Below are 21,491 nucleotides of genomic sequence, written 5' to 3'. Positions count from 1 at the left end.
GGGTTCAGGTCTGTGTGGATGGGAGAGGACCAGGAAAAGAGGGGAGCCTCCTTCTTGGAAGTACTATGTGGTTGAAGGGATGCCCTGCCTCCATGGTCACAGAATCACTGAACCTGAGGTTCCGGCTCTGGGCGGGTACACTCCAGCCTCCTGTGAAAAGAGTCTGCTCTGGCCACAGGGATCTCTCTTCCACCCACTTTTCACCTGACTGCTGCTCATACTTCTGCTGTCAGTTCAGAGCAAGTTCTACTCTCTCAGTGCCCACCCAATTAGTCCTTCAGAATACCCATCACAGGGGTAATAATGGGCTCGATGTCCTTGCCATCCTGGTCAGATCATGGCCTCTCGGGGGGGGGGGGGTGTTCTATGGGCCTCCCTTCCCTCTTTGCCACCTGCCAGTCCCCTTCCTTGATGGAGTGGGCCAGGAAGATGCACTGGGATCAGAGCTCAGCCTAGGTCAGAACAGGCTCAGTTTAGTCCTGTCTGGAGAACATAGGGTGATGGTGGGTGTCGTCAGAGAGATACAGAACCCTGGTGGGGGCTCAAGTTCACTTCTTAACAGTAAACTGACAGACCAGGCAATTGACAGTGCCCATCTAGGGACGAGGGCACTGACAGAGGTGACCTGTGGCCGGATATCCTGCCACCCCTCTAAGACTGGACCCTAGCAACCTGCGTTCTAAGCCTGCGTCTTCTTTCACCCCTACCCCAGCCCTCCCACCATGTGCACGGGTCTACACACAGATGGCTATCCCCTCCTAATCCCAGCCACCTGTGAGGAGGAGAGCACGAACGAACGGCGGCGGGGGGGGGGGGGGGGGACAAGGAGGGAAGGTTTCTCTAAGACTCTCTCCCTCTCTAAGTCCTGGGAGCCAGAGCTTGGACAGAGACACTATTAACACAAAATTTGCAAACATGTCTTCTAAAAATAGCTCTGGCTGGCAAGGCCCACCTGGCACTGGCTGCACCTTTGCGGCTTTTGGCCTGCTCTCCTCAGAGCACCGCCTCAGTCTGTCAGCAAGCATGTCACTCTGCCCTCCCCAACCCATCGTGAGGGTGGCTGCGGCTCTGGGTCCAGTCCTAGGGAGAGAGACCCAGAGAGAAGATGAGGCCCGTCCCAATCTAAATGGGGTGGGACGTGCAGGCAGAGGAGGAAGACAGTCTTTCCTAAGGTGGGTGGGGGAGACAGTACTGCCCATAGTTAGATTCCCCCAACTGGGGATGGAGGTGGTAGGGTACATACGCACAAAAGGCCAAAGAAGCATTTAAACTCTTATGAGTAAAGATAGCCCCATCAGAGTAAAAAATACCAAGAAGAAGAAAGGAAACACAAGGGGAGAAGGGCGGGGCCAGGGGAGTGGTCCTATGGTCACCTTGAATCCAGACTGGTGAGTACGTGGTTACCCCCAGCAAATCCTCAGGACTAGAGCACCAAGAACCTACCTGAGAACTCCTCTTATCCAACCCTTTCACTGAGCAAATGAGGAGGCTGAGGCCTGGCCTGGTGACATGACTTGTTCTGGATTCCTCAGCAAGTCAGTGGCAAGACTGGGCTGAAACTTGGGTCTACTGACCTCCTGCCCTTTTCAGAGGCTTGCCTTTCTGCTGGCTGATGGAATGACTGTCATTAATAATGAGGCTCAAAATGCTCCTTTTCCATTGCTGGTTTATTTAGAAAAGATTTTCTGAGTACTTCTTTTGTGCCAGACACTGGGTATGCAATGGTAAACTGGACAGGCAGGCCCTGATTTTTGGTAACCTCTATTCCAGTCTAATGGCAAGAACTGCTCAGGTATGCACAGAACTCTGCTGCATTCAGGGTGCTTTCACGTAAACTCACAAAACAACACATACTGTGTTCTCCAGGCTGTAGCTGAGGAAACTGAGGCTCAGGCGGCAATAACTTTCCTGAGGTCACCGAGTAGATTTGGGACTGGAGCTTCCCTATGTTGCCTCAGGAGGCCTTGGATTCTTTCTAAATCAGTGGGGATGGCTTGAAGGAGGCCAGTCACTCACTCCTGGAAACCTCCTCTTCTGGATGCCCCCATGGATGAGAGCTAAGAGGGCACCAGGAGGCCCCATGACCAGAATCACCACATTACCCTGCTGTGTTTTGTTTCTGAAGAGACTCAGTGGCATCCGCTGGAACACATGACATAGGTAGATCCTGGAGGGTATGGGAAGGCTGGCTACTCCCTACTGGGTAGCTTCTACCCTGTTCTCCATAGCTTTCCCCATGGATGCATCAAGCTGCATACAAATGCTTATTCCTGGAATGGGAAGGTAAGGCCAGAGCTGTCATCTTCCTGGCCTTCACACAGGCCCCATTCAGGTTTCATAGAGGGGAGGGTCATGGTGCTCAGCAGATGTGAAGACACGTGACCTCCTTCCGAGGAGTCTGGCTGTGCTGAGTCACTCACAACAGCCCCTGGGCATTGTCCCCCTACGATCTAGATCCCTAAGCTCACCCTGGGTATGGACCTGGCTACCATTTCTTCCTCTTTTGATGCCCCAGTGACTTCTACTCTGCAGTGGGCTCATTCCAGATGAGTTTATCTGGGGCCTGCCCATTCACTCCAGCCATTTCCCCCACACCCACAGTGCGGCCTCACCACATCTACATCTTTCCACTTGCTGCCCAGAACTTTCCATGATGCAATGCTTGCCTGAGTCCCCATTTATCACACACCTTGTGCACTGACAGGGCTCTGACTGTGGGCCCAGGGAAAAACTGGCTGTTCCATTCTGCCCACAGACTCTGAGATCCATATGCAAAAGAGAGGCATCCCCTGCCTCAGAGAGCTGCTACCTGCACAGTGCCTTCTGATGAAAATGGCCACTTTGGACCCATAACTTGCCAGTCTCGAATTATATGCCCCTTCCATCCTAGCCACACTTAAGACAAAGGCACCCAACTCTAGGCTAGACCTAAGGGAGACTAATTGCCCTAAGAGGTGGCCTGGCTCAGGAATACTGCCCCCAAGGGGGACTCCATGGTCAGTAGAGGCAAACCCAATCTGAAGGCACTAAGGATATTCACAGCCCTACCTTCTCTGCCCAACATTTCCTTCTGGTGAAACAATTATGTTACCCCACCCCCCTTCAAAGACTCACTGCTGGGCAAGTGTTTGCACTGGGGAGGCCACCGATGAGACTAGAGGTAGGAAGAGCACCAGCTCACGGCTTCCCTGGAGCCCTGAGGTGGCCTCTGGAAAGAGTCTGTCTATGAGGTGATCAGCTCACCAGTGGTGAATAGCTCAGTCTGTCTGAATGCTCCCTCCAGGGGTCTGGCTTGGGCCCCATCATGGTAATGAATGGATGAAAGTGGAGGAGGACAGGCCGTGTGGAGTGACCTTGGTGTCTGAGCCCTTTCCAGTTCCAGGCCATGCATTTCTCCTCTGGCCCACCCCCGCACCCCAGAGAAGGACTCCTAAGATGGCCTGAGAGAGAGCCCGTGGTCCCTGCAACCAAAATGCTTGTTGATGTAATTGATTTTGTTTTGTGGGGGCTTACATGGGAGGCCCAGAGGGTGGGCAGAAAAGAGTACAGATGAGCAGAAGGCTGAGTCATGGGACTAGGAGGGCCTGAGCTGGGAGCTGGGGATGCGCCTGGAGAGGGCTCCAGAGGGCCTGCCAGGCCAGCAGACGTGCAGTTTAGACCCTGACATCAAAATCCTCTTGCCGTCTCCCATCTCCCCACAGTACCTCAGTGGATCGCTATTCCTTGCAACCCAAGCAGCCCAGACTTAACCACCAGACTGCAGCAGAAACCCTGGGGCTGGAAGTGAAAAGCCCAACCCTGCCATTAACGGCCAGGTGACCCAAATAAGTCACTCGCTCTCTCCCAAACTCAGTTTTCCCATCTGGAAATTGGGGAGACCAATCCCAGTTTCTCCAAATCCTCCCACAAGACATGAGGTTGGCAGGGGGCAGGCGTTGTGTGAATACAATGAGATCACAAATTGGAAACCACACCGAGACGTGGCATCCAATTACACGTGATTCATCATTTATGACCTCACCCGCGTGAAAACACCAAATGGCAAATCCTCGCCTTCTTCCCTCACTCAGGTTAGCAGATGATTCAATCATTTGGTCAATAGATACAGAAAAAGCCCCACTTGGGTGCCTGGTACCATTCGGGTCTTGAGAGGCCTGTGCGCCCGCGCGCATACACACACGACCCTGGCGTAGCCCTCCGAGGGCTCACAGTCTGTCTAGAACGTGAGGTCCACACAAAACCTAATCACCATTTTGGGGAGCCCTCTCTGCCCACACTGGGCAGTTTGTTTCATACATGATGTCTCATTGAAAAGTTCACCCCATCAAGTGGGTGGTATGAACCTCTGTCCACAAAAGGGGAACCGGAGATTCAGGGCCGCTGCAGGGGAGGCTGGTCCAACTCCAAATCATCAGGGGAGGGGAGGCATTGGCACTGCGGTCCTGACAGTCTCCCTGGCTGCCTGGGGGCTGCTGCTGAGAGGGGTCTGTGAGCAGGGGGAGGTGTTGCCTATGGTCACTCCCTGAAGCCTGCTCTGGCCTGGCCCAGGGCTGGGTCCTGGCATCTGTGACAGAATTTTGAGCTTTTACTGAAAAACACATGGTCTGGCCAGAACTGTGTGTCAACCTCCCAGGGTACCCACCCCTACCCTGGCACATGTGACTCCCTCACCAGTAAGAACTGCAGCAGCTCCTGGGTGTGTGTGCGGCTAGCTCCCCAGAAAGACTGGGAGCTCTTTGGCCCGTTACAGAGAACGAATCCCCCTCACCTTTGACCCTCTGTGGGGTCAAGCTCCCAGGTCCAAGGGATGGGGTGCAGCTCAGGGTCTTGCCTAGTATATCTGCAGGAGTCACACAGCTGCCATTTACTGTGGTTAAATGTGTGTGCCAAACGCTGTGCTGGGTCCTTGCCCCCCACTGTCTTCAATCTGCACGTGAAATGCTCTTACAGTCCAGTTGTACAGATGAGGAAATGGAGGCTTACAGAAGTTTAGGGACTTGCCCAAGATCACACTACTAACTAGTAAATGACAGAGCCAGGCCTCGATCTTGTCACCTGACTCTGTAAGTCCAACAGCAGCCTTTTGGGTAAAGATCAAATTTTCCCTCTGGCATTTAAAACTTTGAGCAGGATGACCTCAAAACCATCAACAAGAAGGGTCCCCCCCTCACTGTACCCATGCAGGCCTGCTCCTTCCCCCTCAACACATGTTCATACCCGTCACCCCCCAGAGCCCTCCCCTTCCCAAGGACATAAAGATAGGGGGGTGGAGACTGAGGAGAGTTAGGAGGGGAGGGAAGGGAGGGAAGGGACCAAAACCAAGAAAGATGGGACACACAGACACAGGAAAAGAGGCCAGCATCTCCTCAGGACCCAGTGGGTTTCTTTCTCCCCTTCTGCATGCCACTTGGGCAGACAGACAGTCAGTACCATCAGTTGACCGAGTGCCACAGACTAAATGTCATACCCTGGGCAAAGAGCACAGTCCCTCAGAACCGCTCCCTGCCTCACCCCTCACTAGAAGGAGTGGGCTCAGGAGGCCTCGCCAGTTCCCACGCTCTGCCCCTGAATGGCTGTTGCGGGGCCGTCACCCATCCTGCTCATGCTCCTGCCAGGGACGCTCTCTCGCAGTGGCACTGACCACCGCTCCCGTCACCCACACAACACACAGTTTTCTGGAAGCGGGAAGGGGTCCAGCCTAGTGGGTGCACTGCTGTGGGAAGGGTCTCAAGAGCAGTGGAATGCGAGGCGGGCCCCCCCGGTTCTGGTTCCACTCTGTCGTCCACTCTGCCTGGTGATGTCGGGCAGACCAGCTCTCTTCTCCGCCTGTCTCCTCAGGTGGGGGTGGGGGTGCCTAGTCTCTAAGCACGCTTCCAGTCCTGACAATGAAAGAGGTAGCGGCTGCAGAGGAATTCCAGGCATGGACAGGGGATGCTGGGGGGCAGGCCTTACAGTCCTTGGGCAGCAGGGCCTCTGGCACTGGCTGCTCTCTTCCCCGGGGCAGCTGCTGGGCCTGGCTGAGTAACACAGAGACGAGGGCCAGGGGCCTCGATGAGGAGAGGTGCCCCACAGGGGAGATGGGGGTGACAAGGGAAGAGACGGACAGGAGAAGACTGAGTGGGAGAAAAGGGAGAGGTGGAGGCAGAGAGGGAGGTTGGAGAACACGCTGGTCCTACCGGTGGGGAAGGCAGTGGGAGAAGGGCCAAGTCAGGTCCCCAGCTGCACATCCAGGGCAGGAAGCTCCAAGGGTGGAGTGCAGGTGGGGCCGGGGCAAAGGTCGTTGCTATTTTTCATAAGAAAAAACTGGGGAAGCTCCAAGTGTGGGAGCATTAGGAGCCCCTTGATGTCTCTCCTGAACTCTTCTGGTACAAGACTGTAAAAGCACACTGACATCTACAAGTTCAAGCGATATGCACCCAGGAAAGTCTGGAAGGACCTCTTGTCAGGGAGGGAGGGAACAATGGGGAAAAGGGATGCCAGGCACCAGTTACATAGGCGACCACATATTAAGCCAGAGAGTAGGTACACAGGTGTTGATAATATTATTCCTATTCTGTTCCTTATTTGACATAGTTTATTAAGAAAAAAACCCCCAGGGGCACGTGGGTGGCTCAATGGGTTAAGGCCTCTGCCTTCAGCTCGGGTCATGGTCTCAGGGTCCTAGGATGGAGGATCGGGCTCCCTGCTCAGCACAGAGCCTGCTGCCACCTCTCTGCGCATCTCTCTGCCTACTTGTGATCTCTGTCTCTGTCAAATAAATAAATAAAATCTTTAAAAAAAAAAAATCCCTGAGGGGCGCCTGGGTGGCTCAGTGGGTTAAGGCCTCTGCCTTTGGCTTGGGTCATGATCACAGGGTCCTGGGATGGAGCCCTGCAACGGGCTCTCTGCTCAGCAGGGAGCCTGCTTCCCCCTCTCTCTCTGCCTGCTTGTGATCTCTGTCAAATAAATAAATAAAATCTTAAAAAAAAAAATCCCTGAGATGCCTGGGTGGTTAAACATCTGCCTTTGGCTCGGGTCATGATCCCAGGGTCCTGGGATCAAGCCTCGAACCGGGCTCCCTGCTCTGCAGGAAGCCTGTTTCTCACTCTCCCACTCCTCCTGTTTGTGTTCCCTCTCTCACTGTGTCTTTCTCTCTGACCAATAGATAAATAAAATCTTTAAAAAAAAAAAAAAGAAAGAAAGAAAAGAAAAAACTCCCTATAGAGGAACTTGCCGAAAGTCTCCAAGGTGGTTCTTTGGGAAAATGGAATTATCTCAATCGTTACTATCTTCTTTTCAGTTCTGGTACTTTCCAAATGTTCTACATGGAGCAGATATGTAAAAAAATACTAAACCCTCTAAAATGAACTCTTCCTGCTATGACCATAGTTTTAGTCTTTTTTTTTTTTAAATATTCTATTTATTTATTTGACAGAAATCAGAAGTAGGCAGAGAGAGGGTGGGGGGGGAAGCAGGCTCCCAGGACCCAGGGATCATCACCTGAGCCGAAGGCAGAGGCTTTAACCCACTGAGTCACCCAGGTGCCCCAACCATAGTTTTAGTCTTGAATGGAAATTAAATACAACTGTTTCAGCCACCTCAGCCTCAAATCCTTTCTTTCATCAGTGCGAAGCCTCTATAAGCCAGCAGCACCTCCACATTCTCCCTCCCCACCCTGCAACCCATGCCTCTCCAAGGCATGGCTTCCAGCCCTCTTAGTTCCTCAAGCCCAGTAACACTCTAGGGAAAGAGGAAAGATTATCAGGTTTATAATAGGAAAAGGGCTTGAGACTTTACTGGTTTGGGCTCCTGATCACTCTAAATCTTAGTTTCGCTATTTGTGAAATGACCCAAGATTTTTGTGAGGACCCAAAGAGATAATACATATAAAGCATCAGCATTAATTAACAGTGCCTTGGAGCATAGGAAGTATTTAATAAATTCATTTTCATCATCATAGATGACTGTCTACTGCTTCCTCTAGGAAGCCTTCTTGGCTTGATGAAAGAAATATTTCAGTTTGACCTGAGCACCAAGCTGACCTCCTCTTCCTGGCAAAAAATCTCGATCCTGGGGCACCTGGGTGGCTCAGTTGGTTAAGCCACTGCCTTTGGCTCCAGTCATGATCCTGGAGTCCTGGGATAGAGCTCCACATTGGGCTTTCCCTGCTTTGCAGCGAGCCTGCTTCTCCCTTTCCTTCTGCCTCTCCCCCTGCTGTGCTCTTTCTCTTTCTCTGTCAAATAAATAAATAAAATCTTTAAAAATTTTTTTTAAAAAATCTGGATCCTAGTCTCAGCTCTGTCAGTAGCTATATGACACTGTGCAACTTCCTCCCCTTCACGATGCCTCAGTTTCCTCATCTGCAAAATGGTAAGCTTGGATTTCCTATTCCAATAGTCTATGACTAGGGTAACCATAAAAACCAGAATGTTTGGGGGAGAGAAAAGGGCACTATCAGTAATCATTTTAGGATGACAGCTTTAAGGCAGGACAATCCCTGGCACACTGGGAAGTCTGGTCACTCCACCCTTAACAGATCCACTATCTCCTTGCCCATCAGTAGGGTAGGCAAAACAATGCTCCCCCTCCCAAAGATGGCCACTTCCTAACCCCTGGGAACCCAAGGATATGTTAGATCACATAGCAAAAGGAATTAAGGTTGTAGATCAACTGACCTTGAAATGGGTCATCTGGATGGTCTGGGTGAGCCCTCTAATAAAGAGGGAAGGGAAAGAGGAAGTGCCAGGATGATACAATGTAAGAACGGCTTGACCAGCCATTGCTCGCTCTGAAGAAGGATGCAAGCAATCCGGACAGCCTCAAGATGCTCGAAACAGTAAGAAAATGGATTTTCCCCTAGAGCCTCCAGAAAGGGATACAGACATGCTGATACCTTGATTTTAGCCCAGTGAGACCCATTTTGAACTTTTGATATCCAGAACTGTGAGACAATAAGTGAGTCGCTCTTAGCCACCAAGTTCATGGTGATCTGTTACAGCAGCAATAGGAAACTAATACACCTAGTATGGCTCAGTGGGTCCCTCTGCTGGCTGTTCCTCGAATGCTGTCCTTGAATGCTAGTTGAAGCCCAGGGAGAGCTGGATTCTAGTCCCTGCTCTGTTATTAACTCATCCTGGGCCCTTTAACAGGTCAGATAACTCCTCTGGGGCCTCGGTTTTCTCTGTAAAGTGGGAGATCCCAATCCCCATGTCATCTATCTTTGTGGCGGCAGGTGCGGTGGGGGAGGCCATCCCACATTCAGTGACTTATTCTATGCTCTGCCCTGTGTTGCGGCACCAAGATGAACCAGACCTAGTCCCAACCCCATCCCTGCTCTTGAGATGGGTAAAGAGACAGACATGACAGTGTGACGAACGTTGAGAACAATGTAATAAAGAGAGATTATTAGGAGTGAACACTGAGAACCACATCGGCCCAGCTGCTGGGAGTGGGGGTGGGAGGACAGTGAGGGCAGGTTTCCTAAAAAAGATGATGCCAGAGCTGTTCTTAAAGGATGAGGAGGAGAAGCTAGGCAAAGCTGCAGAGGGTAGGGGAAAAGGAAGAAAGAACAATCTGGACAGAGAAAACAACAGAGAAGCAAGCGCCTGGAGATGTGAGTCAGCACGGCATGGGGGAACAGAGGTATGAGCAACTTGTTGGTGTTGACCTGGAAAGCCTAAGTGTAAATACGATGCTACGAGGGATGGTTAAGTGGAATGACGGGGGAAGGCATGACGTGAGCACAAGGTTGCGTTATCAGTCTGTGTGTCCCCCAGACCGGTGCTGGGTCAGGAGACGATCTGTAACGTATAATTCCTCTTGACCTGGCTTGAGTGATCTCTTCTGGTTCTCATCCTCACATTCCCCCCAGGCATGGGCCAAAGGCCTGGCAGCTGCCCCAGCCTACTGGGTCAGAGGGGAGGGGTGGGGGGAAGAATGGGGCCGTGCAAAATTACAGCCACTGAAAGAGGCCGGCGTGACCTCAGGAGCTGGGTTTCATCATTCTGAAATCATGCTCCGGGCCTTAGTCAGAGGCAAAGAGGTGGGGAGGAGAGGGTGGGAAAGTAGAGCGGGCAGCAGCAGGTTTGGGCAAGGTGCCAGGGCTGAAGGAGAAAGCAGCTGGAACCATTGAGGGCCGGGGGGGCGGGGGGGCGGGACGGTGAGACTCCATCTTGGCTTGTATCCACCATGCTGTGTGACCTCAGGTCAGATTCTTGCCCATGCTGGGTCTCTCTGGGCAGGATAGATCTTTGGTGCTATTCCCAAGGCCTGGCCCCATTGGAGCCTCCTTGTGGAGGTAAGCAGGATGGGTAGGAAGGAGCCTGTACCAGGCCTGTTGGGGTTTGGGGGAAGGCCCAATGAAATCAGGGAGTGGGTCTAATCCAATATGCCTAGTGTTCTTATACGAGGGGATCAGGACACAGACATAGAGGAGAGACCATGTAAAGCCACACCAAGAAGGTGGCCATGTACAAGCCAAAGAGATGCCTCAAAAGAAACCAACCCTGCCAACACTTTGATCCTGGAGTTCTACCCCCCAGATTTGTGAGAAAACACATTTCTGTTGTTGGAGCTATTCAGTCTGGCATACTTAGAAATGGTAGCCCTAGCAAACTCAGATAGTCAGCCTCGCCCAGGAACTACAGCTTAAAGCACTGGACAAGGATACAGAAGGCAAATGAGAGGCACATCTGGGTAGTGTGAGCTAGGTAACCCAAAGCTCAGAGACATCTCTATAGGTTTGGCCCTGATGGAAGCGGGTTAGCTCCCTCTGTTTCACGAAGGCATGGCTCTGAGGGAAATGTGGGTGCTACTCACCTCTTTAAAGACCCTATCTCCAAACACAATCACATTCTGAGGTACTGAGGGGTAGGACTTCAACACATGAATTTTGAGGGGGACACAATTCAGCCTCTAATGCTGGGCTTTGGAATTGCTAGTGGAGCTTTTCTAAATACAGGTGTCTGGGCCTGTCTCCAGAGATTCTGAGTGGAAACTCCATGAAGGTGGCCCAGGGTCTTTGCCCCTTGCTGTACACCTACTGCCTAGAACCGTGTCCAGCACGTTGTATATGCACAAAAATATTTGTGGAATGAAAGGATGATTTAATAAACTTGGGATGGGGCCCACGTGTTTGTCTTGTACAAAGTTCCATAGCTGCTTCTGATTCATCTAGGAGAGAAAGCCCCTGAGAGATGACTGGGCTTCATCTGTCCTGTTGCTGATGGGGAGACTAAGGTTCCGTCAGGGAGTGATCGCTTTGGCAGCACACATTTTAAGATTGGAATGATACAGAGAAGATTACCGTGGGCCCTGCCCAAGGATGACATGCTAAGGTTCAGTAAGGAAAAGAAATACCAGGCCTGGCACTCCATAAAGAATATGGGCTCACTGGTGGGCTGCCCCAGCACCTCTCCAGAATGCCCAGGACATGAGGGAAAAGGGACGGCTGGACCTGATACTGCCTTTTGTACCTGTTTATCTAGCTATTCATATATATTCTTTATAGTATCCTTTATAATAAACTCATCAACAGAAATCTTCCTCCGAGTTCTGTGAGCTGCTCTACCCAAAGTAATTGAACCCAAGGAAGAGGCTGTGGGAACCTCCAATTTAGAACCAACTGGCCAGAAGCACAGGTGAGGGCAGTCTTGTGGGATGGAACCCTTCACCCATGGGATCTGATGCTATCTCCAGATAGGCAGCATCAGAACTGACCTAATGGCTTGTTGGTGTTGGAAAATATACACTGGACCTGCCTTCAGCCCCCTTCACATACGGCCCCTGGCAACCCCCAGCCTCACCCACACTTACCCCTGCCCAGCCTATGGTTTAAACCACATGAAAGCCAGCACCGTTCCCCAGTGCTGTCACGCTGCTTACCTTCTGGTCTTAGTGTGGCCTTTCTCCACCTACTTGCCTAGGAAAAGTCTCCCAGAGCTGCATTAGAATTCGAGGCCTTCTCTGACTGCCCAGGCTGGGAGTAGAGGGGGCATCTCCTGGGCTTCTAGAGTCTTCCATGCTGCACTCATATCCTATGCTGATCATCCTAGGGGCAAATGCCACCGCCACCAGACTGGGGGCACCTGAGGGCAGGGGTGAGTTGGTAAGTAGTAGCTGTGTCCTGATGCCTTGCACAAGGCAGCACTCTGAGTTCAAGTCCTCAGCAAGGTTTCAGGGACTGAAGAGTGAATGCAGAGGGGAAGAACAAAGGTAGCCGAAGGAGGGTTATGAGAAGCTCCAAAGCAGGGTCTCAGTGCCCCCATATAACCATTAGTAGCTGCCCTGGACCGGCTTTTGCAGCTCCTGACCTTACCTCTCCCCCGCCCATGCCCCAGGCCCACCACCAGGGACCATCTCTGAGCTGGCAAGTGCACAGCAGAGGCGGGGAAGCAGAATCTTAACCTCAGGTGGACACCTCGGACTGGTAGGCCTGGCCAGGAAGTTCAGAGAGGTGAGAGGGCAGCAGCCCCAAGGAGAAGAGACTGGAAAATACCGGTAATGGGAAAAGGAGGAGGGGAGAGGGGAGGCGGACAGCTGGGAGGCCAGAGACTTGATTTCTGTTCTCAGCACTGTTGTTCGGCCTCAGAGAAGCTCCCCTGATCTGACCTTTCAGCAAGTTCCCGCCTCTCTGGGCCTCAGGTTCTTCAGCTGAAAACGGGGGCAGGCAGGCTGGACTAGATGGTCATTAATGTCTTCTCTCGCCCTGGCTAAGGAGATTTGAGAAAAGCGTGGCTGCCTTAAAGGTACTAGTTGAGAGGACTGTCTCTGGGCCAGCACACAAACTTCAGGGGCTCGCCTCTAGCCAGGCATTGGGGGAACGTGTCTCTGGGCCTGAAAAGAACTGAAAGCAGCCTCCCCACACCTCCCGCGCTGGGCTTGGCCCGCAGTTCTGGCAGGCCCAATGCGGCCCTGAGCTCTAATGAGGCTGGCCACCTGGGGAGCTATAGCAACTCAGCCTGGCCTATTTTGTGGTGAAGCCATGGTCACTTCTCTGCCTAACCCTGAGGTGATGCTCCCGAATGTGGCCTGGGATCTGGCAGTCCCTTCATGGGCCACCTGGGACTCTAAGGAATACATATGGTTGGGCGGGGACCGAAGGAAGCTCCAAGCCACAGGGGCCCAGGGCCCGGGTCTCCGGCCATGTGGACAACCTTTGTTGGCCCCACACCCCCTGGGTCCCGCCCCGCCAGGACAGGGCCTGCTGTCCTGGGCCCTTGCCTGCAACTATTCCCTGAGCCGTGATTTCTGATTCAATTGGTGAAGACAGGCCTCCTGGGATGAGCCAGTTGGCCCCTCTCTGTTATTTGCTTCTCAAAGTTGGAAAAACTACGTTGTGCACCTGGCAGTACTTGCTGCTGCTGGTTTTTCTTTCCTTTTTTCTTTTTTTTTAAGAAACAGAAAGTAACCCCTGTGCTTACTGCAACCCAATCCATTTTATTGGCCTTCTGCATCTCCCACTGCAGCAATAGTTAACTTCTTACATCTGATGAGTCTTTTACGGTTTACAAAGCACTTTCTTATGCATTCTCCCTTTTGGTCCATGCAATAGTGTTGGGAAAGAGGGCTGGGATTATTATCCCTGATTACAGGTGAAGAAAGAGCCTCAGACAGGAGGATCAGCTACTCAAGGTCATACAGCAAGGCAGAGCTAAAGAACCTGGATCCTCTGACTCAAGTCCTCAGTTCTTTCTCCAGCACCACACACCCCTCATGCTACTTGAATGCCCAGGATCTCAGACATCTTCTTCCAGAAACAAGGGCAGAGGGCTCAGCTGTCCCCACTCTGCTCTTATTTCCGAACTTCTTTCCTTGTGAATTTAAACATCGTCCCCGCTTAACCTATCACCTCTAAGCCAAGGACTCTCACAACTGTGCTCTCCTCTGGGATCTGAGTTTCAGATCCTACCCTGCCTCTCCTGATCTCTTTAATGTTCCTGCCCCTCACTCGGGCAGCTTAGCAAACTCATCTTTACCGCACTTTCATGTCTCTTTCACCTTCTAAATCCAGTTGGCATGGGTATTTTACTTAATTATTAATTCATTTATGCATCCAGGAAGTACTAAGATATGCAGCTACTCTGTATTCCATTGTTACATTATATTTAGCCTGTGCGTCTGGCTTCTATCTCTTAGTATAATGTTTATAAGGTCCATCCATGTTGTAGCGTGTATTGGTACTTTGTCCTTTTTAATGGCTGAATAGTATTCCATTGGGCAGATATTACCACTTTTACCTAACTGTTCATCAGTTGATGGATATTTGAGCTGTTTATACTCTTTATCTATGATGAATAATGTTGCCATGAACATTTGTATACAACTTTTTATGTGGATGTATGCTTTATTTCCTTGGGGTATATACCTAAGAGTAGAATTTCTGGGTCATATGGTGACTATAAACTGCCAAATAGCCTTCCAAAATGGCTGTGCCATTTTACATTCCCACCAGCAAGGTATGAGGGTTGCAATGTATCCATGTCCTCACTGACACATGCTATTGTCAATCTTTATTATAGACATCCCAGCAAGCATAAAGTGGTTTCTCATAATTTTCATTTGCATTTCTCTGATGACTGAGGATCCTGAACATTTTTTGTGAGTTTTTTGGACATTTGTATGTTTTCTCTGGAGAACTGTCCGTTCAGATCCTTTGCCTGTTTTTCAGTTGGATTACTGTCTTTCTACTGTCGAGTTGTAGTAGTTCTTTATGTATTCTGGATAAAACTCCCTTATCAGATAAATCATTTGCAAATATTTTCTCCTATTCGGTAGGAGGTCTTTTCATTTCCTGAAGGTATCCTTTATTTATTATTTTTTAAAGATTTTATTTATTCATTTGACACAGAGAGATCACAAGTAGGCAGAGAGGCAGGCAGAGAGAGAGAGAGGAGGAAGCAGGCTCCCCGCGGAGCAGAGAACCCGATGCGGGACTCGATCCCAGGACCCTGAGATCATGACCCGAGCCGAAGGCAGCGGCTTAACCCACTGAGCCACCCAGGCGCCCCTCCTGAAGGTATCCTTTAAATTCCAATTTACCTACTTTTTCTTTTGTCACTTATAGTTTTGGTGTTTAAGAAGGCCTGATCTAACCCATGATCACAAAGCTTTATTCCTGTCTTCTTGAAAGAGTTTTATAGTTTTTAGTTATTATATTTAGGTCTGTGGTCCATTTTGAGTTAAATGTTTTTATTTTTTTAAGATTATTCATTTATTTATTTGACAGACAGAGATGACAAGTAGGCAGAGTGGCAGGTAGGGCGGGGGTAGGGGGGTGGGGAAAGCAGGCTCCCTGCTGAGCAGAGAGCCTGAAGCCGGGCTCTATTCCAGGACCCTGAGTTCATGACCTGAGCTGAAGGCAGAGGCTTAAGCCACTGAGCCACCCAGGTGTCCCGAGTTAAACATTTTTATTGAAATTTTTTTTTGATTGTGCTAAAGTATCCATAACATAAAATGTACCATCCTAACCATTTTAAAGCGTACAGTTCAATAGTGTTAAGTACATTCATGTTGTGCAACCAACCTCCAGAACTCTTCATCTTGTGAAACTGAAAGTCTATGGTCACTAAAGAATTCCCCTTTCTCCCTACCTTTAGCCCCTGTGGTGTTGAGTTGTTTTTTTTTTTTTTTTTTTTAAAGATTTTATTTATTTATTTGACAGACAGAGATCACAAATAGGCAGAGAGGCAGGCATAGAGAGAGGGGGAAGCAGGCTCCCCACTGAGCAGAGACCCCAATGCAGGGCTCGATCCCAGGACCCTGGGATCATGACCTGAGCTGAAGGCAGAGACTTAACCCACTGAGCCACCCAGGTGCCCCCTTTTAGTTTTTTTTTTTTTTTTTTAGATTTTATTTATTTATTTGACAGACAGAGATCACAAGTAGGCCGAGAGGCAGGCAGAGAGAGAGAGAGAGAGGGAAGCAGGCTTCCTGTGGAGCAGGGAGCCCGATGCGGGGCTCGATCCCAGGACCCTGAGATCATGACCCGAGCCGAAGGCAGCAGCCCATACCACTGAGCCACCCAGGCGCCCCCCCTTTTAGTTTTTTAAACCAAGAAACAGTACTGGACTTTCTCAAATGCTTTTTCTGACTCTGTTGAAATGATCATGTAGTTTATGTCTCTTCTTGATAAGGTATGTTACAGTAACTGATTTTTAGATGTTAAATGAATCTTACATTTCTAGGCTGAATCTTGCTTGGTCAGAGTGAATAATTCTATATGTTGCTGGATTCAGTCTGGTAATATTCTGTTGAGGATTTTTACATCTATATTCATGAGAGATATTTGTCATCTTCTTGTAATGCCTTTGTCTGGTTTCTAGTATCAGAGTAACAATGACCTCACAGAATGAGTTGAGAAGTGTTTTCTCCGATTTTTGAAAGAGTGTGAAGAATTGGTATTAAATTTTCTTTAAATGTTCAGTAGAGTTTGTTCCTTTTCATTGCTGAATTGTATTCTATTATATGGATATCAATTTGCTTATCCCATTACCTGTTGGTAGGTATCTGGGTTGTTTCCAGTTTTGAAATGAAGCTCCTATGGATATTACTGTACAAATCTTTCTACATTTGTTTTCATTTTCTTGGGTAAATATTGACAAGTGGAATCGCTGGGTCATTTGGTAGGTGCATGTTAACTTTATGAGAAAGTTCCAGACTAATTTTCAAAGTGGTTGCATCACTACACTTTACACTCCCACCAGCAATGTATTTTGCTTACTTCACTATCCTTAGTGCACTAGACGTGACCTGTCCTTTTGATTTTAGCCATTCTAGTGGGCATGTTGTGCATCTCAACATTTTGCTGATGAATAATATTAAACACACGTTCATATCTTTTGCCCATTTTTTAAAAAATGCATTTTAATTGTGTCGTACTATTGAGCTATAGGCGTTATTTACATATTCTAGATAGAAGTCCTTTGTCAAACATACAGACACAGATAAGGAAATTTACTTTCCTACTCATTTTCTTAATGATGCCTTTTGAGATGCAGAAGCTTCAAACTTTAAGTTTTGATGAATTCCATTTTATTGATTTTTCTTTCATGGTTCTGGGTTCTAAGAAATCTTTCGCTATCCAAAGATAATGAAAATAATCTTCTAGAAAAAATTTCATAGCAATTTTTTTAGCACTGTGTGTTGAACATACTTTTCTTTCTACATTGAATTGCTTTTGCTTTTTGGATGAAATCAATTCAATACCATTTCTAGACTTAGCATTCTGTCCCAATGATCTATCTTTCCTATCTTTATGCCAGCACCACAATGTCTTAACTAGTGTAGCGTTTCTGTAAGCCCAGACAGAAATCAGGTAATGTAAATTCTTCACCTCTGTCTTATTTCAAGACTGCTTATTCTAGAGCTTTTATATTTCCGTATAAATATTTGTACCAACCTGTCAGTTTCTAAAAAAAAAAGTATGACTAGAAATTGCTTTGAATGTATTGATCAATTTGAGGAACAGTATTGTGGGGTGCCTGGGTGCTCAGTCATTAAGTGTCTGACTTCAGCTCAGGTCATGATCCGAGAGTCCTGGGATCAAGCCCCATATCAGGCTCCCTGATCACAGGGAAACCTGCTTCTCCTTCTCCCACTCCCCCTGCTTGTGTTCCCTCTCTTGCTGTGTCTCTGTCAAACAAACAAATAAAATCTTTAAAAAAAATTTAACAGTATTGTGTTCTTCCAACCCATGAGCATGGTATATTTTTCCATTAATTCTGAATTTCTTTGATTTCTCTATTCAGTATTTGTAGGTTCTATTTATCCCTAAATACTTTGTTTTCTTTTTTTAAAAAATATTTTATTTATTCATTTGAGAGAGAGACAGAGAGAGAGACCATGAGAGGAGAGATGTTAGCAGGAGAAGTAGACTCCTGCGAGCAGGAAGCCTGGTAAGGGACTCAATCCCAGGACTCCAGGATCATGACCTGAGCCAAAGGTAGTCACTTAACAAACTGAGCCATCCAGGTGCCCCTACTTTATGTTTTCAATGCTATTATAGATAGTATTTTTAAAATTTTCCAATTGTTTATTGTTAGTATATATAAATACAATTGATTCTTTTTTTTTTTTTTTAAGATTTTATTTATTTGACAGATCACAAGTAGGCAGAGCAGCAGTCAGAGAGAGAGGAAGAAGCAGGCTCCCTGCCCAGGAGAGCGCCTGATCCGGGACTAGATCCCAGGACCCTGAGATCATGACCTGAGCCGAAGGCATAGGCTTAACCCACTGAGACACCCAAGCGCCCTGCAAGTGATCTTATATGTTGACCTGATATTCTGTCACTTTACTAAATTCACTATTGCCTCAAGTCGGGTTTTTTTGGTTATATTTCTTAGATTTTTCTATTTATTTGATCATGCTCTTTGAAAATAAAAGTTTACTTCCTTTTTAATTTTAATGTCTTTTAGCTACTTTTCTCATCCTATTACATTGGCCAGAACCTCCAAGAATATAGTATTGAGTGAATTGATGATAGCTGATATCATTGCCTTGCTCCTAAACTTGGTGGGAAAGTGTTCAATATTTCACTACGAAGTATCACTTAGCCATAGAATTCTTATAGATCCAGCTTTACAGATTATGTTTTGTTCTGTTTCAGTTTGGGGAAAGTTTCTTTCTTCTCATCAACAACAATAGGTGTTAAGGGGTGCCTGGTGACTTGGGTGGAAAAGGGTGCAGCTCTTGATCTTGGGGCTGAGTCTGAGCCTCACCTTAGGTGTAGAGATTACTTAAATAAACTTTTTAAGAAAACAATAGGTGTTAAATTTTGTAAAAATACAAATGATTATCTTCCACGTGCACTTCAAAAGAATAAGCCTTCTGCAGTTGAGTGTCCTGTTTTGCAAATGTCAGTGAAGTCAAATTAGTTAAGTTTTTTTAAAGTCTTATATATTATTGTTCTGAGTGCATTTTTCCCCAAATATGGGCCATAGTTTCCCATTTCTTTGTGTATCTCATTTTTTGGTTTGTTTGATAATATGTTCTGGCCATTCTGAAATCTGATTATTTTCTCCCTACAGACTGTTGTTGCTTTTGGTTGCTTAGTAACTGGCCACGACTAGATCTGTGGAAGCTGCATTGTGCAGTCATTGTTGTCTTTCTAATTTAAAAAAAAAAATTCCTGTTATGGGGGTGCCTGGGTGGCTCAGTGGGTTAAAGCCTCTGCCTTTGGCTCAGGTCATGATCCCAGAGTCCTGGGATTGAGCCCTACATCGGGCTCTCTGCTCAGCAGGGGGCCTGCTTCTCCCTTTCCCTCAGCCTGTCTCTCTGCCTACTTGTGATCTCTGTCAAATAAATAAATAAAACCTTTAAAAATAAGTAAATAAATAAAATTCCTGTTATATTTACATCTTGCTTCCTTGCCTCTGTATCTGCATTGCTAAGTAGTCAGCCAATGACTGGTCAGAGGATGTGCTCAAATACTTTGAGCCCATAAGACTTACACCTTCTTCAATGGCTCTGTGATAAATCTAATGTGTGTGTGTGAGAGTACATTCAAAATTCAGGGAGTTTATAAGTCTGCGACAGCTTTTACTTTCTGTTAGGAACTACTGTATTCCTTTGCCTGTCTACGTGGTCTCAAGCTCCACCAGGAATATGTGGACGGCCACAGCACTCTGCCCTCCTGTTCATGTATGTGCTTTGTCAGAAATACGTGGGAACTTATCAAGACCCACTATGACTGTATCATTCCATGTATAACTCTGCTAAATTTCTGTTATCTTGCCCTAACCAGGACCTGAACCACAAGGTAGCTGAATTGTTGTCCTTCCTTGTTTTGTTTTTGGTTTTGCCATTGAGATTGCTCTGTTTCTTGCAATGCCCCCGGGCATAGGGTTTTTCAAATCAAGGGAGCACCTTGCCAAAGCAAAGACGCGGTTTTCCATGACTTACCTCTCTCTGTAGAACACTTACAGAGGTAGGTGAGCTAGGGTGGTAGTGTGGGGGCAGGGGGAAAGGGTTAGGAACAGCCACAGGCTAAGACGTCATAGACGGCCACTGTTCTTACCAAAGGTTCAGTAGTTTTTCATGAATAAGTGCTTCTCAATTTGTTGTAAGCCCTTGATCCCTTTTGTTTTTGACAATTTTGTTCAGTTTTAATGTTCTGGGTTTTTTATATGTTTTATAGGATTTTTTGAGCTCCTTACTCTGCCACTCCAGAGGTCGTGCCTTCATTTTTCTGTATCCACCTAAACTGTGGATTTATCTACTTTTTTCGGTTCTGCTAGTTCTTAATTTATGTATGAATAATGCTGCCCTAAACATCCAGGTACAGGTTTTTGTGTAGACATAAAATTTTTGTGTGGACATAAGTTTCACTTCATTTGGGTAAATATCAAAGAGCACAATTGCTGGATCATACGGTAAGACTGTTTTGTAAGAAACTTCCTATCTTCCAAGTGACTGTACCATTGTGCATTTCTACTAGCAACAAATGAAAGTTCCTAATGCTCCACATCCTTGCCAACATTTGGTGTTGTCAGTGTTGTGGATTTTGGCCTAATACGTGTATAGTGGTATCTCATTATTATTTTTTTTCATTATTATTTTAATCTATAATTCCCTAATGACAAATGATGTAGAACATCTTTTCATATGTTTATTTGTCATGAGTATTTTCTTCTTTGGTCATATGTCTGTTTAAGTATTTTTCCTATTTTTAGAAAAATTTGGTTGTTTCCTTGGTGAGTTTTAGGAGTTCTTTATATATTTTGAATAATAGTCTTATATCAGATTTATCTGTTGCAAATATTTTCTCTAAGTCTGTGACTTATTTTCTCTCTCTCTTAAGAGTAACCTTCACAGAGCAAAAGCTTTTCTTTTTTTTTTAAAGCCTTTAATTTTTAATGAAGTCTATCTTATCAATTCTTTCTTTGATTGTGTTTTTGATATTTTGACGTTAAAAAGTAATTACCATACTCAAGGTCATCTAGGTTTTCTCCTATGTTATCTTCTAGGAGTTTTAAGGTTTTGTGTTTCATATTTAGGTCTATGATCCATCTTGAGTTAATTTTTGTGAAGGGTAGAATTTCTGTGTCTAGGGCGCCTGGGTGGCTCAGTGGGTTAAGCCGCTGCCTTCGCTCAGGTCATGATCTCAGAGTCCTGGGATCGAGTCCCGCATCGGGCTCTCTGCTCAGCAGAGAGCCTGCTTCCTCCTCTCTCTCTGCCTGCCTCTCTACCTACTTGTGATCTCTCTCTGTCAAATAAATAAATAAAATCTTTAAAAAAAAAAATTTCTGTGTCTAGATCTTTTCTCCCATGTCAATGTCCAGCTGTGTCAGGGTCACGCCCCCAAGATGGCGCCGGAGCAGTACAGACAGCCTAAAAAACATCCGCCCTGGCCACACGTGACCTCGTGCTCGTCACATGAACACCACATGCCACCACTGCCTAGGAGCTCCAGATACCTCCTGTTCACGTAAACACCTCTGTGATTGGCTGTATCCCTTCTGTTCACGTGAACACCTCTGTAATTGGCTGTTATGCCCTATATAAGGCAAGGGAAC

The 21,491-nt window shown here is 47.4% G+C and overlaps 1 protein-coding gene and 1 non-coding gene across 2 annotated transcripts in view; one reads left to right on the top strand and one right to left on the bottom strand.

Annotated features, from left to right (window-relative positions):
- The window catches only part of POLD3 (DNA polymerase delta 3, accessory subunit), a 121,120-nt gene that overhangs the window by 19,183 nt on the left and 80,446 nt on the right, over nt 1–21,491 (bottom strand). The window lies entirely within an intron of this gene.
- On the top strand, nt 11,231–11,338 carry LOC123389615. The gene has a single exon (XR_006604237.1). It is a non-coding gene; the product is annotated as a U6 spliceosomal RNA (small nuclear RNA).

Source organism: Mustela putorius, unplaced genomic scaffold (assembly GCF_011764305.1).
Source record: "Mustela putorius furo isolate JIRA1106 unplaced genomic scaffold, ASM1176430v1.1 tig00003987_pilon_pilon_pilon, whole genome shotgun sequence".
NCBI classification, from domain to species: Eukaryota; Metazoa; Chordata; class Mammalia; order Carnivora; family Mustelidae; genus Mustela; species Mustela putorius.
Note: the sequence above shows the minus strand (reverse complement) of the source record. Positions and strands in the feature narration are given on the sequence as shown.